This window comes from Camelus bactrianus, chromosome 18, assembly GCF_048773025.1.
Source record: "Camelus bactrianus isolate YW-2024 breed Bactrian camel chromosome 18, ASM4877302v1, whole genome shotgun sequence".
NCBI classification, from domain to species: Eukaryota; Metazoa; Chordata; class Mammalia; order Artiodactyla; family Camelidae; genus Camelus; species Camelus bactrianus.
In genome coordinates this window covers 16062182-16077727 of record NC_133556.1, presented here as the reverse complement: position 1 = coordinate 16077727, position 15546 = coordinate 16062182, and the positions used below count along the sequence as shown (strand labels likewise).

Here is a 15546-nt window from a genome sequence, read left to right as displayed (position 1 = left end):
TAATTGCTCTCTTGGCTTTCCACTGTATGTGAAGGGGAATAGATTCCAGCCCCACGCATGCTGGCTTGGCCACGTGACATATTTGACCAATGGGATGTTAGTGGGCATGAGGCCAGCAGAGGCTTAATTGTACTTGCATGGTTGGCCTTGCATTCGTGTGCTCTGATGATCCGTGAAGGGGGAGAGAATGCCCTGGAGAACTGCGGACCCTTCACACTGGCTCCAAAATGGATACGTGGGGAACAGACTGCGAACCAAGCCCTCAGCCTGGAGCCAGACACAGCTGATTGGCAACCTAAAGCCTGGAGCCCAGCTGAGCCCAGCCCTAACTAAACTACAAGCATGAGAACAAACACTTGTTGCTGTAAGCCAGGAGTTTATCATCGAGCATTCTGTAGCAACTGATGATAAATATTTACTTTTTACTTTCTTCCCTTTTCTTTGAAACTATGAGCAAATTGAAGGGCAGAGACTGTCTGTCCCTTACGTATAAATCTACATTCCCCACATCCAACATATGATTTGGCACATAGAAAATGCCCAATATTTGTTTGAAGAAAAGGAAGGAAGGAAGGAAGGAAGGAAGGAAGGAAGGAAGGAAGGAAGGAAGGAAGGAAGGGTGATACTCTCAGTAAAGCACAAAAGCCTTTGTTAGAACCGCCTTTTATTGGCACCTGAATTTAATGACTAAGCCCCATGCCAACAAAACTGTCAGGAAAGATTCCGAAAGGAAGAAATGGAATGAAAAGTCACCAAAATGACTGTCTATCAACCTACATTCATTTTAGAAAGAATGGGACCAGGATACTTCACCATCTTGAAGGCCATCCAGCTCCTACGGAGATGAACTGAATCCTGGCAGTGGCTGGACATGGACTGGACGGTGATATCTGAGGGAGATGAAAAGGGTGACAGAGGAGACTGGACGGGAGCCGCGGACGAGAGAACGGGAACACTTCTGGGGCCACAGTGAACGTGGCCTCCTGCTTCCTTCTCACCACCCCCACTCATCTGGAGGTGATTATGACATTGAGTGCCATATGCAAAAGTTAAGTGGACATGGATGAGAGGAACTTGATGATGGGTGGGTAGCTGAGTTAGAAGTCAGGATTTCACCCACTGAACTATCTTCCGTAAGCCTTCCCATTTGTAGAAATAAGTTTTACTTTTTATTTTACTCTTTCCTGACGCCTCAGAGAACACCAGGAGAGGTTCAGATTTCAGATACAAATGCTTCTTCCATTCCTAGGGCTACAGACTCTCCAGGCCAGAAAGATGAACAGTTATTTTAGCCTTCTTTGGAGGTTCCCTGACTAAGACCAAGAATCCGATGATAGTTACTCTGCCCTGAGCACTTAGGTCAGGCACTTTACATCAATTATCACCTTTGATTGTTACAACAATGGCCGGGGAGTGGAGGGTGGAAATGGGAGGATGGATAAGTACCACAGTTTCCCAGATGAGGAAACTGAGGCTCAGAGAGGCAGTTAAGTAATTTGCCTTTGATCTTACACTTGGGAACAGACAGAACTGAAAGTCAAATGCAGGGCTGTTGAAAGCCAACAGTCAAGTCGAGTTCATTCCATCTTACAAACACCACCTCTCATCTCTGGCTTTTGTCCCTTCTTACCAGGTGATGCTCTTGCCAGTCTGAAGATGACGCTGGCTGACAGAGAAGGCGGAAGCAAACGGAAGTAAGAAGTTTATGGAGTGTTCACTCTCTTACAAAAATTAGCATGTCAAAAATCTCTCCTTGCCTATGATAACTCTAATCTCCAGGAAAACAGGGTTATAATGCAATGCCAGAGGCGGTAGACAAAACCTGCATGCAGGTAGATTGCTAAATCCCCAAGCTGGGTACGGGAGCAAGCGTTGTCCTAGGAACGAGAATGCGAGCTTTTCAACCTGAGCAAGTCGCTAGGACTCTCTCAGCCTCACTCACTCCTCTTCTGAAAAATGGAAATGAGAATTCTTTCTCTGCATATTCTGTACTAGTGAAAGAATTTGAAACAGCATAAATGCCCAACAGCAGGAAACTGGCTAAATTATGATATGCCCATGCAATGACATATCATGGCCATTGAGAAATGATTTGGGGAAATACAAATCTATTTAATGTTTAACTGTATGATTCAGGCACTGTGCTTTACATGGATTGGCTCATTTAATCTACCCCCAGATCTATGAGGTTTTTATCAAGTTCATTTTATAGATGAGTTCAAGTAATTTGCCCAGAGTCACAGCTGAGATGGGAAATTGGAATTAAAACCCAGGCAATCTGATCCAGAATTCACTCTTAACCACAACATAATTACATAGAAATATGGTCTAATTTTCAACTTTAAGAGGCATCTTATAAAATGGAACAATTATCAGTTATTTATTACTATGTAATAAATCACCAAAATGTAATGGCTTCAAATAACAACCATTTTTATTGCAACTTACAGCATTTTTGCAATTCTGCAATCCAGGCTGGGCTCAGTAGGGTGGTTCTTCTGTGGGTCTTGCTGGTGGTCTTTTTCGTGGGTGTATTTGCAGGCAGATCAGGTGAGAGCTGGGTTCAGCAGGGAGGCTGGACAGTCTGGGCTTCTCTCTCCACAAAGTCTCAGGGCCCCTTCCTCCCGCTGTGGTTTCTCAGCAGCATGTACTTCCTACACGGCTGTTCAGAGCTCCCAAGAACCTGAAAATGGAAGCTGCCCAGATGTCTTGAGGCTGAGGTCTGGAATTGACCCAGCCTCATTTGGTTGCATCCTATTGGGTAAAGCAAGTCACAGGACCAGCCCAGATGCAAGAGGGGGAGATTATACAATGTATAAATTCCAGAAGGATGTTGCGCTGGGGGCCCAATGTAATACACCGCCACATCAGTGGAATCCCAGCTACGGGAAAGCATGTTTATTGGAGAAGTACCCAAATGAATAGACTTTACCACCTTAACAATGTTCATCTGGCACAGGGAGAGATTATAAGTAGGGTGTTTTTCTCCTTGTATTGGTCTGTCTGTATTTTACAAATTGTATAGAGTAAACATGCATGGGTTTTACAAAAGTGAAATAATCAAGATTACCTTTTATTTCCAGGAGGAAGGAAATCGTTCCTGGTCTCTGTGATCCAACCAAAAATAGTCAGCACTTATCTAGCACTTACTACATGCTCACATATATTAATTTTTTAAATTCTCCCAGACACTATGAAGTAGACACTACTATTATCCCCATTTTACAGACGCAGAGGCCGAGGCACAGTGAGGTCAGACCACAAGCGTCAGGCCACAGAGCTGGTAACACTCAGAGCTGGGAATCAAGACCAGGCAGTCTGGATCCAGAGCAAGACTCAGTGCTTGGGTTTCCTTGGGCCATTTGGATGCATATCTTCAATTTCTGGAGGCACCAGCAAAAATAGTTGAATGAATGAATGAATGAATGAATGAATATGAATGAATGGAACTAACAATAATGCTAGTTGAGCCCTTATTTTACACGAGGCACTGTTAAAGTGTTATACGTGAACACTGGATTATTTCATTTAATCTTTACAACTGCCTTTGAGGGTGAAGAAACTAAGACACAGAAAGGTTAAGTAACTTCTCTAAGCTTCCACTAACTAGATGGATGGGTGAGTGGATGGCTGGATGGATGAGTGGATAGATGGAGAAACAGTACATCCAAAAATGATAGAGATGAACACTAGAAGGCGTTTCGTCTAGTTGACATTGTACATTCCTGCCTGTTCCAGAAATACTACACTCCCTAGTTCTGAAACACCATTTATTTTAAGGCGTATCATGGATTTACTAATAGCTTTTCAGAGGAAAACAAACAACAGATCAACACACACACACACACACACACACACACAAATCTAATCACATCAAATACATGTATCAGTTGCTAGCTAGGTCCTGATGCAGAAAACTTAACATGTGGGAAAGCGTGTGTCTTTGACTTTGGGGTATTGGCCATCAGAAGCCTAATAATAAAGCAATACTGGCAGGCACTCAGCTGACCACACACCTCTCCGTTCTGCCTCCACACTCAGCCTGGGACCTGACTTGTGCTTGTTTCCAGGCTGACCTCCCGTTTGGTTTCCAGCTAACTGCCTTAGAATACGCCACTGATAGCTGGGCCCTCTGGAACTCTGGGCTGGTGACAGCCCCCAGCAGACCAGGGCACAGACCTGAAAAGGGGAAGAAAGATCGCTTCCTTCATCTGGTGCTTGCAACCTTTGCAAGTTAGGATTGCTGATGAGTGGCTTGGATCTTCAAGCTCCCCCAGGGTCTCAACCCATTCATTTGTGATGCAAATCAACGAATGTCAAAAAGATAAATGCTTCTCTAAACCCGACCCCCAAAATAAAGATCAGAACCTTCTCCAAGCCTTTTTTTTTTTGGCAGGTATGGGAGAGAGGAGGGGATATTCTAATTCTGGAATATATAAAATCTTTGTGATGTCACTCTTGCGTGCAAAATCTTTTCTTTTTGTGAAAGAGCCTTAGGTTGAAAGCAAAATGCCTCCTCAGTTTCTGAGACCTTATCCAACTCTGATGTACTCCAAAGAGCCCCAAAGGGCAACCTTACTTGAAAAAGAGGTACTAGCACCTGGGATACACTTGACAAAAATTCTCTCTTTAACCTAAGAATGGCTCTTCTGAACTCTCTTCTCAACTAGACCCTGAGTTTTGGGCTTCTGTGTTCGTCTCTCATTGTCTAATTTTAGCAAGACTCCTGTTAAGTCAGTTTAGCCAGAATCCCCCATCCTCTGTATCTGACTGGGATCCGTGTTCTGCACCTTCTCCTCGGTGATGTCTGGTCACCCTGGACTGTCACCAGCAAGAATTCTCTTAGGTCGGTTTAACCAGAACCCCCCCTTACTCCTGCTGTTTCCTGTTAGTAACTGTCCATCCAATGAGCCCCACCCTGCTCCTTGGTTATAAATTCCCACTTTTCCTTGCTCTGTTTGGGGTTGAGTTCCGTCTCCACACCCCCACCCCCACCCCCCGCAGTGGTCCCTATGCCTGTCGTGATGATCCTGAATAAAGTCTGCCTTATGATTCTTTAACAAGGATAATGAATGATTGAATTTGTTTTTCTTTAACACACATGATACTGTCTATGTGTGTAGCTTCAGTTACAGTTTTCTCAGTACTGGCCCAAGAGGAGGCTGCCTTCTGACATATAAATCAGGGCACATAAAATGATACCACCATCCCCCCCCCCCGATAGGTAAAATAGAGATACGTGAATTTTTCTTAAAAAGATGTAGAAGTTAAACCGCCTTTCTACTCTGGCTCTTTTTACCCCAAAATAGCATTGTATGATGAAGTGATTTCTCACCATCATCAATTACTTGCACTACAGCCTTCGGGAACTGTCCCAATGTCCCCCTAAGATCCACTTGGCTTTGCAACAGAACAACTGTATGGGCGTTTTTATGAGCAAGGTTCTGGCTGATGTAGTAGTCCTAGGTGGTCTTAACAAGTGACTGGGCCAGGCGAGGGGGAGGGCTGACCAGCGTCACACAGAGATGAGGAAACAACCCCTTGCAGAGCTGGCCACTAAGGAGAGCCCAGGGTTTAAAATGCAGGTAGGAGCCAGGGACCCACAAATGGCCATGTGGCCTCAGATTCCTTCCAAGCAATCCCAAGAAAATCTTTCCTAGATGGGTCAATGTAAGTTGTCTTTGCTGGGCCAGCATCTAGGCAAGTTAGGAACTGCACCCCACTCTTATGGGGAGCCACCCTTCAAACACACTAAGTCTAGCAGTACAGGTGGGGCTGAACATACCCCATCCTTCCAGGCCCCAGGGAAGGCCATGCGACTCCGACCAAGTCCAGTCAACCAGTTCCATCCCCCTGACCCAGTCCATTCCGGAAAGAGTCAGCTTTCTGTGGGAACAGAGAGGGGCACTTCATGGAAATGGCTAAACTGGTTTGTTTCATGTGAGCCTGAAGCCAACAGGGGACAATGCTTTATAATAAACTAAGAATAAAGCCAAGCAGAGGAAACTGCAGCAAGACATGAAGAAAGACCAGGTCCACACGGGATCAAACTTAACGCTGCCGACACTCAACCACGTGTCTACTTGGATAATGTCTATCTCCTTCATCAGGCTAGGAATTCCCTGATGTCTGACTGTTGTGGTATCTCCAGGGCTTGTCACATACAAGTCCTTCATAGGTATTTGTTGATTGCATTAGTCAATGAATGAATTAATGAAGGAGCTCCTTAAGATTGTCCCAGAAGATGAAGGAACTACTTAAGACCAGCCCAGATAATCTGAGCGAACCTGTACCGGATCAGTGTACCATCTACCCTTCAGAGAACAAGTGTAAATATCCCCCAAGATCAATTGGGTGCTACCAAGTGTAAACAGGAGGAATAAACAAGCAGCTTCTGCTTGAGAGTCAGATAACCTTTTGCTCTAACAGTCTATGTCACCGTGTGATCATTTTTTTTTCCTTCAGGAAACAAGAGGAGGCCAAAGGCACGACAGAGCATGCCGGTTAAGCCATGCAGTTCATCCTCCATGAGTTATTATTTAATTCCCCCTGGGAACCATAATGCCTTAGTCCTGTAGAAATGCGCCTGCCTGCAAAAGTAATTAAGTTGAAATGCTAATGGTGGGTTTTCAAGCAACGTGGCCCGAGGGGGCTTTCAGTAGCCCGGCAATGACTCCATAAAAGAAACTGTTGAAGCTGCCTCTGTACCAAGCAACCCTGTTGTCAGGGTGTGGGCACCTCATCTTCCCGAACCCCTCTCCTGGCTCTTCTGCAATCACTGCCTTCCCCAGGAGAAGCTGGATGGGGGTTCTGCTACCCTCTATCCCAGTGGCTGAGGATTTCCAAGAACATGTTGAGGCTCCCAGTGACCCTTGAGGACCCGCCCATTCCCTGAGGGTCTTCAGTCGGGAAGACCCACCCTTGCTCCCTTAGCCAGGACTTCGTTAGGAGAGACTGGTTGCTGTTACAGCCTGTTCACCGTGAATGTTCTCTCTCTGCCTGACCTTCCCCTGCTGTCACAGCCTCTTGTGAACGCATCCATTAGAACACACACTGCATTTTAATCATGATGATCGTAATCATATTGATAATAGCAACTCATACTTACTGAATATTTGCATTTCGCTGGGAACTCTTCTAAGTACTTTATTACATTTTGTTTTCTGAGGGGGAGGTAATTAGGTTTCTTCACTGATTTCTGCTTGGAGAAGGTACTGGGAATTGAACCCAGGTCCTCTTGGGTGCTGAGCATGCGCTCTACCACTTGAGCTATACCCTTCCCCCAGTACTTTGTTAATTAATTTATTTCCTCCTTATACCTATACCACGAGACAGGGACAATTATTATCATCACCTCCAATGGACAGAAGATAAAACTGAGACACAGAGAGGTTAAGCACCTTACAGAAGATCACACAGCTAGTGACTGAGAAACTGGGAGGTAGGACTGGCTTCGCGGGTTGCTCTCCTAACCACAAGGATAGATGGTCTCTAGGAGATGGTGGCTTTTGCTGTCATCATTTGCCACGTGGAAGTAAACCTGTTACAGTTAGAGACAGTGCCTATAATATTCCTTCCTTCCTTCTTTCCTTCTTTCCTTCTTTCCTTCCTTCCTTCCTCCCTTCCTCCCTTCCTCCCTTCCTCCCTCTTTCTTTCTTTCTTTCTTTCTTTCTTTCTTTCTTTCTTTCTTTCTTTCTTTCTTTCTTTCTTTCTTTCTTTCTTTCTTTCTTTCTTTCTTTCTTTCTTTCTTTCTTTCTTTCTTTCTTTCTTTCTTTCTTTCTTTCTTTCTTTCTTTTCTTTCCTTCTTTCCTTCTTTCTTACTGTCCTCTTGACCCAGTTTGGGCCCTGGGCTAGTGACTGGTCAATTTCCCCTCTTGAGCCACCAGTTAAGTCCACACCCCAACCATTTACATTATCAGACTGTCCCACTAGGCACCCATACTAATTGCCCCAGGTCCGGACACTCGACAACTAGGGATAGCCCCAGTGCGCCAGAGACTGCGCCCCCGCCAAAGTATTAGCCAGTCCACAGAGAGCTCACAAAACCTAGCTAACCTCACCCCACTTGCCATATTTAAGCGGTCCCCATAGCTTCAGATTGCTGTTACCCTGTTCCGGCTGCAACTCCCTGGGTGGCCCTGCCTGGCAGCCCCTTCTCATTGGGAGCATTGGGAGCTGTAAGAAAGAGTTCTGCCTTTTATCTCCCCAAGGGTCAGCATGTTGTGTCCCGGCATCCGAAGAATCTAAATCACGTAAAACAGAGACTTATTCATCTCCACGAGCCTTCGATCACCACAAACAGGACTAGGTACCAAGCAGAAGATGCTCCTAAATATTTTTTTAGAGAGAAAAAGACAGAGGGAAGAGAGAAAAGGAGAGAGAAGGAGAGAGGGAGGGAGGAAAGGAGGAAGAGAGAGAGGGAGAGAGAGAGAGAAGAAAGAAAGAAAGAAAGAAAGAAAGAAAGAAAGAAAGAAAGAAAGAAAGAAAGAAAGAAAGAAAGAAAGAAAGAAAGAAAGAAAGAAAGAAAGAAAGAAAGAAAGAAAGAAAGAAAGGAAGGAAGGAAGGAAGGAAGAAAGAAAGGAAGAAAGAAAGGAAGGAGGGAAGGAGGGAAGGAAGGAAGGAAGGAGGGAAGGAAGGAAGGAGGGAAGGAGGGAAGGAGGGAAGGAGGGAAGGAAGGAAGAAAGAGAAAGAAAGAAAGAAAGAAAGAAAGAAAGAAAGAAAGAAAGAAAGAAAGAAAGAAAGAAAGAAAGAAAGAAAGAAAGAAAGAAATAAGGAAGAAAAAGGAAGGAAGGAAGAAAATAAGGAAGGAAGGAAGGAAGGAAGAAAATAAGGAAGGAGGAAAGAGAGAGTAAGGGAGGGAGGAAGGGAGGAAGGGAAGAAGGAAGGAAGGAAGGAAAAAAGGAAGGAAGGAAGGAGGGAGGAAGAAAGGAAGGATACAATTCCAAGAGACATAGAGCCAGTCACAGTAGCCTTGTGGCTTCCTGGCCATCTCTTCATAGGCTGGGACACACAATCCCGTGTATGTTCTCTCCACTTTTGATCAATGATGTGTTAACATCTAGGTGTCCAAATTGGATTTGGTACTCAATTTCTGGGTTCCTGATGAGAAGAAGAATATTGTGATGGTTAAGGGTCAGGCACTGGAATCAAAATGCAGCTCTACCACCGACTAGCTTTGTGCCAAAGGACAAACTACTTGAACTTTGCTGAACCTCGGCTTTCTTTTCTGTGTAATAGGAGATCATGATCCCTACCTCAAAGGGCTTCTGGGAACACTTAAAACCATGAAGAATGGAAAGCACTGAGGGTCGGGGGCAAATTGCAGCCCCAGGATGTCCTCTGGGGAGCCGAGCAGATCTTCCAGGAGAGAAGGGAAGACACAGGAGAGAAGCATTCCCTTTCTTGTCTCAGGCTGACGTGGGAAGGAGGTAGAAGCACATCTATGCTCTGTGCACCCAGCACGTGCCAGGTGCAGTCACAGATTTTCTTTACGTCCTCAGGAGGTCTTGTAAGTCAGTAACTAATAATCAGAGATGTTAAGTGACTCCATCAAAAATCACAGAGCTGTGAAGTGGAGGCAACCAGGATTCACAACTCAAGAGATATCTCCCTCTGTGTCCTTCTGGAAAGTATCTAATCATCTCTCTATGACCCACATTTGATTCTGTCCTCCCAGGGGCCATAGGATGATGTCCTTGTTTCTCTGGGGTAAATGGGTGAGAGGCAGAAACAAATGTCCCATCTGCCACTCTTATCATGGTTTTTTAATAATCAGTCTCTCCGGAGACTCCAAACCAGGGAGAATCTGATCTGATCCCCACTCTGGACCCTCCTTTGTCCTCATTCTCAATTCACGGGCATCCTGAATTCAATGGTTGCTGCCCATTCTGTGTAGCTGGAAGGACGAATGGCTCCTTCTCCACTGGACCTCCCTGCCCTCTGCCACTTGCCCACCACCATTCCATCCCCTGGAATTCCTGAGAGCATCCTCTACCCAGCGGGTGCTGATCAGGGAAAGGGACATACATAGTCAATGTTCATGCCTCTCAGGGTTGAATCAGCAACAGCAATGTAGCCTCGGTCCCCTCTTCTCCTCAGACCCACCCCACTGGCTTTCTGTTGACCCAATGCACAAGAACTGGATTAAACCTCTTCTCAATGTGCAGTGAAGAAGCAGCAAGAACAGCATACTGATAAGGGTGAATTTAGAGTGAGACAGATGGAGCTCTAGCCATGCTTCTGTTACAAACTGATTTAACTTCTCTGAGCTTTAGTTTCCTCATCTGGAAGATGGAGATTTAAGAGTACCTACCTCAGAAGTTTGTTCTGAGGATTAAATGAGTTAATACTATTTTCAAGAATTGTGTTTAGCTGAATGTCACAGTGGCCTAACCAAAATAGGTGGATTTTTCTCATAAAACACGAAACACAGAGGCAGGCCATGTGTAACATGATCATCATCAAGGCCCAGATTCTTTTGTTTTTCTGCACTGCCATCCTTAGCCTGAGTGCCTTTTCCTCTTGATCACAAAATGGCTGCTGCATTCTGACCATTATATCCACATTCCAGGCAGAGAAAGAGGGAGAGTAAAGGCAAAAGACCAGCTTTCCTGGAAGGACCATCAAGTAGTCCTCTGTTCTCGTCTCATGATCAGAACTGTATCACATGACCACCTTTAGCCAAAGATGGTTTATAGATCAGGTTCCTGGCAAAGGAGAGTGTCGGGGAGCAGGCGCTGGGTGGCTGGGAGCCAGAGACTCTACATGAGTTCATCCAAGAAGGGCAGCATCCCTGAACCATGGAGAGAGAGCTTCACAAGGAAAAAGCGGTCAGAGCAGGAGAATGGCACTTCCTGGGGGACACAGGGCCTGTCTGGAGCAGGTCTTACAGGCTGCAGGGAGGAACGGGAACATGAAAGGACTAAGATGGCAAAGATACATTGGTTAGATGAGAGGGGGTGGCAGAATGTGGCAGAAACAGCTGTGTGCCTACTCAGTATCAATTTTCTCCTCTTCCTTTATAAGTGAACGCCTATATTTTTGAGGTCACCATATTCCCAGTGAAAATACTAGTTTTCTAAGTCTCCCTTTGAAGCTAGGCTTGGACAATGAGTTGTTAGCAGAGATCATTGACAGAAGCTTTTGGGAAGTCTCTTTAAAGGGGCCTTACTCAGGAGGAATAGATTTGGCCCTTGCTCTTTCTCTTCTTCTTGCTTGGAATGTGCCATGAGGGCTGGAGCTCCAGCAGCCGTCATATGATTTTGAGGATAGTGGAATAGAAAAAAGAAGATTCCAAATTACTCTGGGAACCATCAAACCAACTCTGAACCTCTTATGTCTGAATTTCTTTTATGTGAAAGCATAATTTATTTAAAGCACTGTAGACGGGTCTCCATTGGTAGTGAAAGCAGGGTAAGGTATTTAGAGGGTCACTGGAATCTCAGCACATACCAGTATACGTGAGGAGAGAAGCTGTTAATGAGAGTCATAGCAGGATGAATACAAGGGTCCAGTAACTCTCTGAAAGATACATGAGCAAACCCTGCAATTTCTGTTTGGCTTTTGCAATTTTAAATGTGACATCATAGTGGGTCTGGTCAGTAGCAGTCAAGGATTTTTAAATAGACATGAACTTGTGGCTTTAGAAATTATCCTAATCTTCCAATTTCAATTTAGAAATATTCCGATTTTCTCACTTTTCAGATTGGGAAACTGAATTACAGGTAGAGGACACGATATGCCCAAGGTCAGAAGGCATCACATAAAAGCCTGGTTTCCTGACTCCTTCCAAGATCCACGCTGACACTTTATCCCTTGTGCTTCAGTCTCCTGACTTCTAAAATAAGAAGACTGGGCTGGAGTGTCTTCCAAATACTATTATTTCGTTATCCTAGGAAACCAGCCTTCTGAGTATCAAGCAAGCCCTGCCTGATATCAGGCACTGTTCCCACAGACATACCCCTCCCATTGACATAGAAATTCTGGCGTTCCTTCAAGTTCATTAAAATGGGATTTTTGCTGCATTACCTTGTGTCTGAGCAATAACCTTTTCCGCTCTGGGACATTTGTTCTCAAGGAATTTCCACATCCTATTGCTGGCTGGATGAAATGTGCTACCCCCAAAATGTGGTGCAAAGAGTTTGCTTATGCTTAAAATGAAAAGGGATTAAAGAATTTTCCCTGAATATCTTTGGCCTGTATCCATGCCCTCCCACCCTGGTCAGCATCGACGTCCCACCCTGCACCTCACCCACCCCAATGCTGGGATTTTTCAGGTCACCCTGGAATAGGTCCTTTCCATGGCCAGCTTGGGAGTGAAATTCAGGCGGGGAGAGGGAGCTGGGGCTACGCTGGTTGTGCTGGGTTGAATGGGCACCGAGTGGACATTTGTGTGGTCTGGGAACTGAGACCAAAGGGAGAAAGAGTCTCCGTGTTTATTTTGAAGGCTGTCATCACCAGGTCCTCCAGTCATTCAGAGCCTGTTACATCTGGATTTCTGGAGGGAAGCCAGTGTCCGTAGTTCTGGACGATCTGCTTTTAAACAGGGCTATTTGGAAAAATCAGAGACAAGGTTAAGAGTGAAGAAAGAGGTGCTAGGGGACCCCTGTGACCAGCACTGATGTCTCTGTTTCACTTTTGCTGACCATCAGCTGCAAGAAAGCCGGAGGAAGAAGGATGGGAAGGAAACAGGACAAAACTGGACAGGAGCACACAGTGGACCAGGACTCCGGCCAAACGCACTGAGACCTGTGTGGCTCCCTAGGACCAGGCTTGGAGAGTCTGCATTCCAGGTGGAACAGCCAGTTAGGACCCCCTTATGGGTGGGACGAGTCCCGTCCTAGCAACGAGCCCAACTCAGATGCCCGGAGCGGGCGGGTAGGAAACATGCATGATTGAGGGCCTCGCGCTACAGTGATGGAGACTGGAACAAACTGCAGAGTGTGTGCCCTACCCGGAAGTAGTCCAAGGGCCTGTTTGCCAAAGCATCAACCTGGCAAGATAAAGCATGGTCGCAAGAAGATAAAAAAAAAACTACGACCTCTGAGGAGGTGGGTAGTTTGGGAAAAGCAGGGAAAACTTGCAATTTGGAGGTCACCTTGGTCCCCATGACTAATGGTCCCCATTTGGGGTCCTGGATACAGCATCTGATGGGATCACTAGGTCCAAAGGGCAAGACTGATCAGCTACTCTGTGTCAGGCCGTGTGCTGGGCACTGGGACACAGAGGTGGACGGGGAGGGACAACGGATGTGGGATCAGGAAGGGCGACTCTATTCCAAGTACCTTCGGGCAGGAATGGAGGCTGCAGATCAGTTCTGGCTCAGAGGCCGGAAGAGCCGGTGAGCGCATCTGCCGAGTCAGCTTTGAGCATCTGAGAAAGACGGAAGCAGGAGCTCCTGGTTGGGAATCCCCCTCTCGAGACAAAACTCGTGCAGGGCTGTGCAGACTTGATTAGCCAAGTGAGGGAGGCGGGTCCAATTAAAGTGGCCACTGCAGGAATTTAATAAGCACGGGAACGTTTATGGAGACAGCTCCTGATTGGAGAACATGGCCCCACTTCTGAGCTTTGAAACCTTTGATGTTGGACATTTGACTCCGTTCCAGGTTCCCAGCCAGCCCTGCAGAGGGCCCACGTCCCAGGGAGCATCCTTTGAAGGAGCCAGGCTGTCAGTGGAGTTGTACTGATTAGGCAAAATGGGAGTGGCCTCAAATGCTTGTGCTCATCTGCAATTCAGTGTGCCTTTAATTTGCAAAAAAAAAGAAAAAAGAAAAAAGGAAAAAAAAGAAAGAAAGAAATCCTCTGTGTAAAATTATATCCAGGTTGGTGAGAGAGGTTACCTCAAGTACCATTTATAGGGCACTTAAAGTAGCAAGCAGTGGCTAAGTATCCTACACTGTGCCGTAGGTAGGCATTGTGGGTTTAGCCCCCATTTGACAGATAGGGAAACTGAGGCTCAGGCAGATGAAGTACTCACCCAACAGCCACACTGCTGGTAAGGGACAAAGTCTGGATATCTGTCATCGCATTTACAGCAGTGGTTCTCAACCAAGGTAACTCTGTATCCTTGAGGGACATTTGGCAATGTCTGGAGACACTTCTGGTTGTCACAACTTGGGGTGGCATCTGATGAGTAGGGGCCGGAGATGCTGCTAAACGCCTTCAGTGTGGAGGACGGCCTCCCCAGCCCAGAATTATTTGGCCCCAAATGTCCATAGTGCCAAACCCAGACTAAGAACCCCTGATGTGCCAGAAAGAGCAGATTTTAAATCTGTTGGCCTGATATCAGTTGTATGATTTGGGGAAAGTCACTTAACTTCTCTCAGCCCTGAAGTCTTGAGAAGAAATGCAACCCTGTTTCACCTTGAGTTTAGCCCAGTGAGACCGTTTTGGACTTCTGACCTCGAGCAATGTAAGAGAATAGATCTGTATTCTTTTAAGCCAGTAAATTTGCTGCAGCAGTGATGTGGCGCTAATTCTGGGGCAGAGGTCGGTAGAGCTCAGGGGACAACAAAGCAAGACTTGGAGGGTCCCACGGAGGGGATGGAATCGGTATCCTTCTCTCAGGGGAGGGCTAGCCAAGGCCAACAGCCAAGGAGGGCTGAGTCCCCGCCCACAGCCCCTGTGTCCATTGCCGTGGGCCTCCCTGAGAGGGTCAGGGCATCACTCAGCCGGCAGGGCTGGCATCCATCTTCCATTACTCCATCCACACCCAGCCCGGCTCTGTCTGGACAGTCACCTTTTCCCCTTCTAGGGGACTCACATGCTTCATCTCGGACAACCAGATAAACGCTGGCCCTGGGCACCTGGTGGGGCAGAGGTTGGAAAGACCCCTCCACCCTGCCTCTATGCGCGCAGTGTAAACAGACCTAGCTCAACGTGTGCCCCTTGCTGGCACAGTGGGGAGCCACCACCTCATTGCAGCTCAGAGGCACGGGGACCCAGAGAAGGTTCGAGTAAGGTGGGCTTGCAAAGCTTTATCCATCACTTCAGCTTTCAAGAGGGAAAACCCTACTGAACATTCTCAACAACCAAACAATAACAGAAGCAAACCAAAAAAAAAAAAAAAAAAAAAAAAAAAAAGTGATGTGTCTGGCTTCACACCTTTGTCATGTGGATGAGGGAACCAAGTCTTTGAGAGGACGTGACTGCACAGCATGGAGTTAGATGGATGAAGACTGGAATCTGGCCACCTCATTTCTGGTTGGGAGTTTTTTCCTACTACACCATGCTGCCCAGAATAATATTTTAAACCTACACACTTATTTGTTGTTGTTGTTGTTGTTGTTTGCAAACTACCAGCAGGGTAAAATGATTATAAATCTCAGAGGCATGGACTGGCATTACTTTGGAGCTTTATTATTTCATCTAACTGATTTTAGCAGGCCCACAGTGTTTTAATATGTATTTCATCTTTATTTGATTTCATGGACAATTTGTTGTGGGTTTTTTTTTGCAAAGCAAAAGAAAATTTAGAAAAAAAAGAGAGTTTTTCCCCTTCTTCCCAGCATGCACATTTCCCAGGGAAAGGAAGTCCGTTTGGGTGTG

General features: G+C 46.0%; 2 long non-coding RNA genes across 5 annotated transcripts in view; one reads left to right on the top strand and one right to left on the bottom strand.

Annotated features, from left to right (window-relative positions):
• The first annotated feature begins 704 nt into the window (after positions 1-704).
• LOC141573896 (uncharacterized) lies at positions 705-4372 on the top strand. The gene is made up of 2 exons (XR_012500314.1): positions 705-1694; positions 3084-4372. It is a non-coding gene; the product is annotated as an uncharacterized LOC141573896 (long non-coding RNA).
• LOC123618549 (uncharacterized) overlaps positions 2417-15546 on the bottom strand; it is a 367703-nt gene continuing 354573 nt past the window's right edge. For all 4 annotated transcript variants that reach the window (XR_012500311.1, XR_012500310.1, XR_012500313.1 and 1 more), the window contains one exon: positions 2417-2696. This is a non-coding gene — a long non-coding RNA (uncharacterized LOC123618549). The remainder of the gene's footprint in view (positions 2697-15546) is intronic.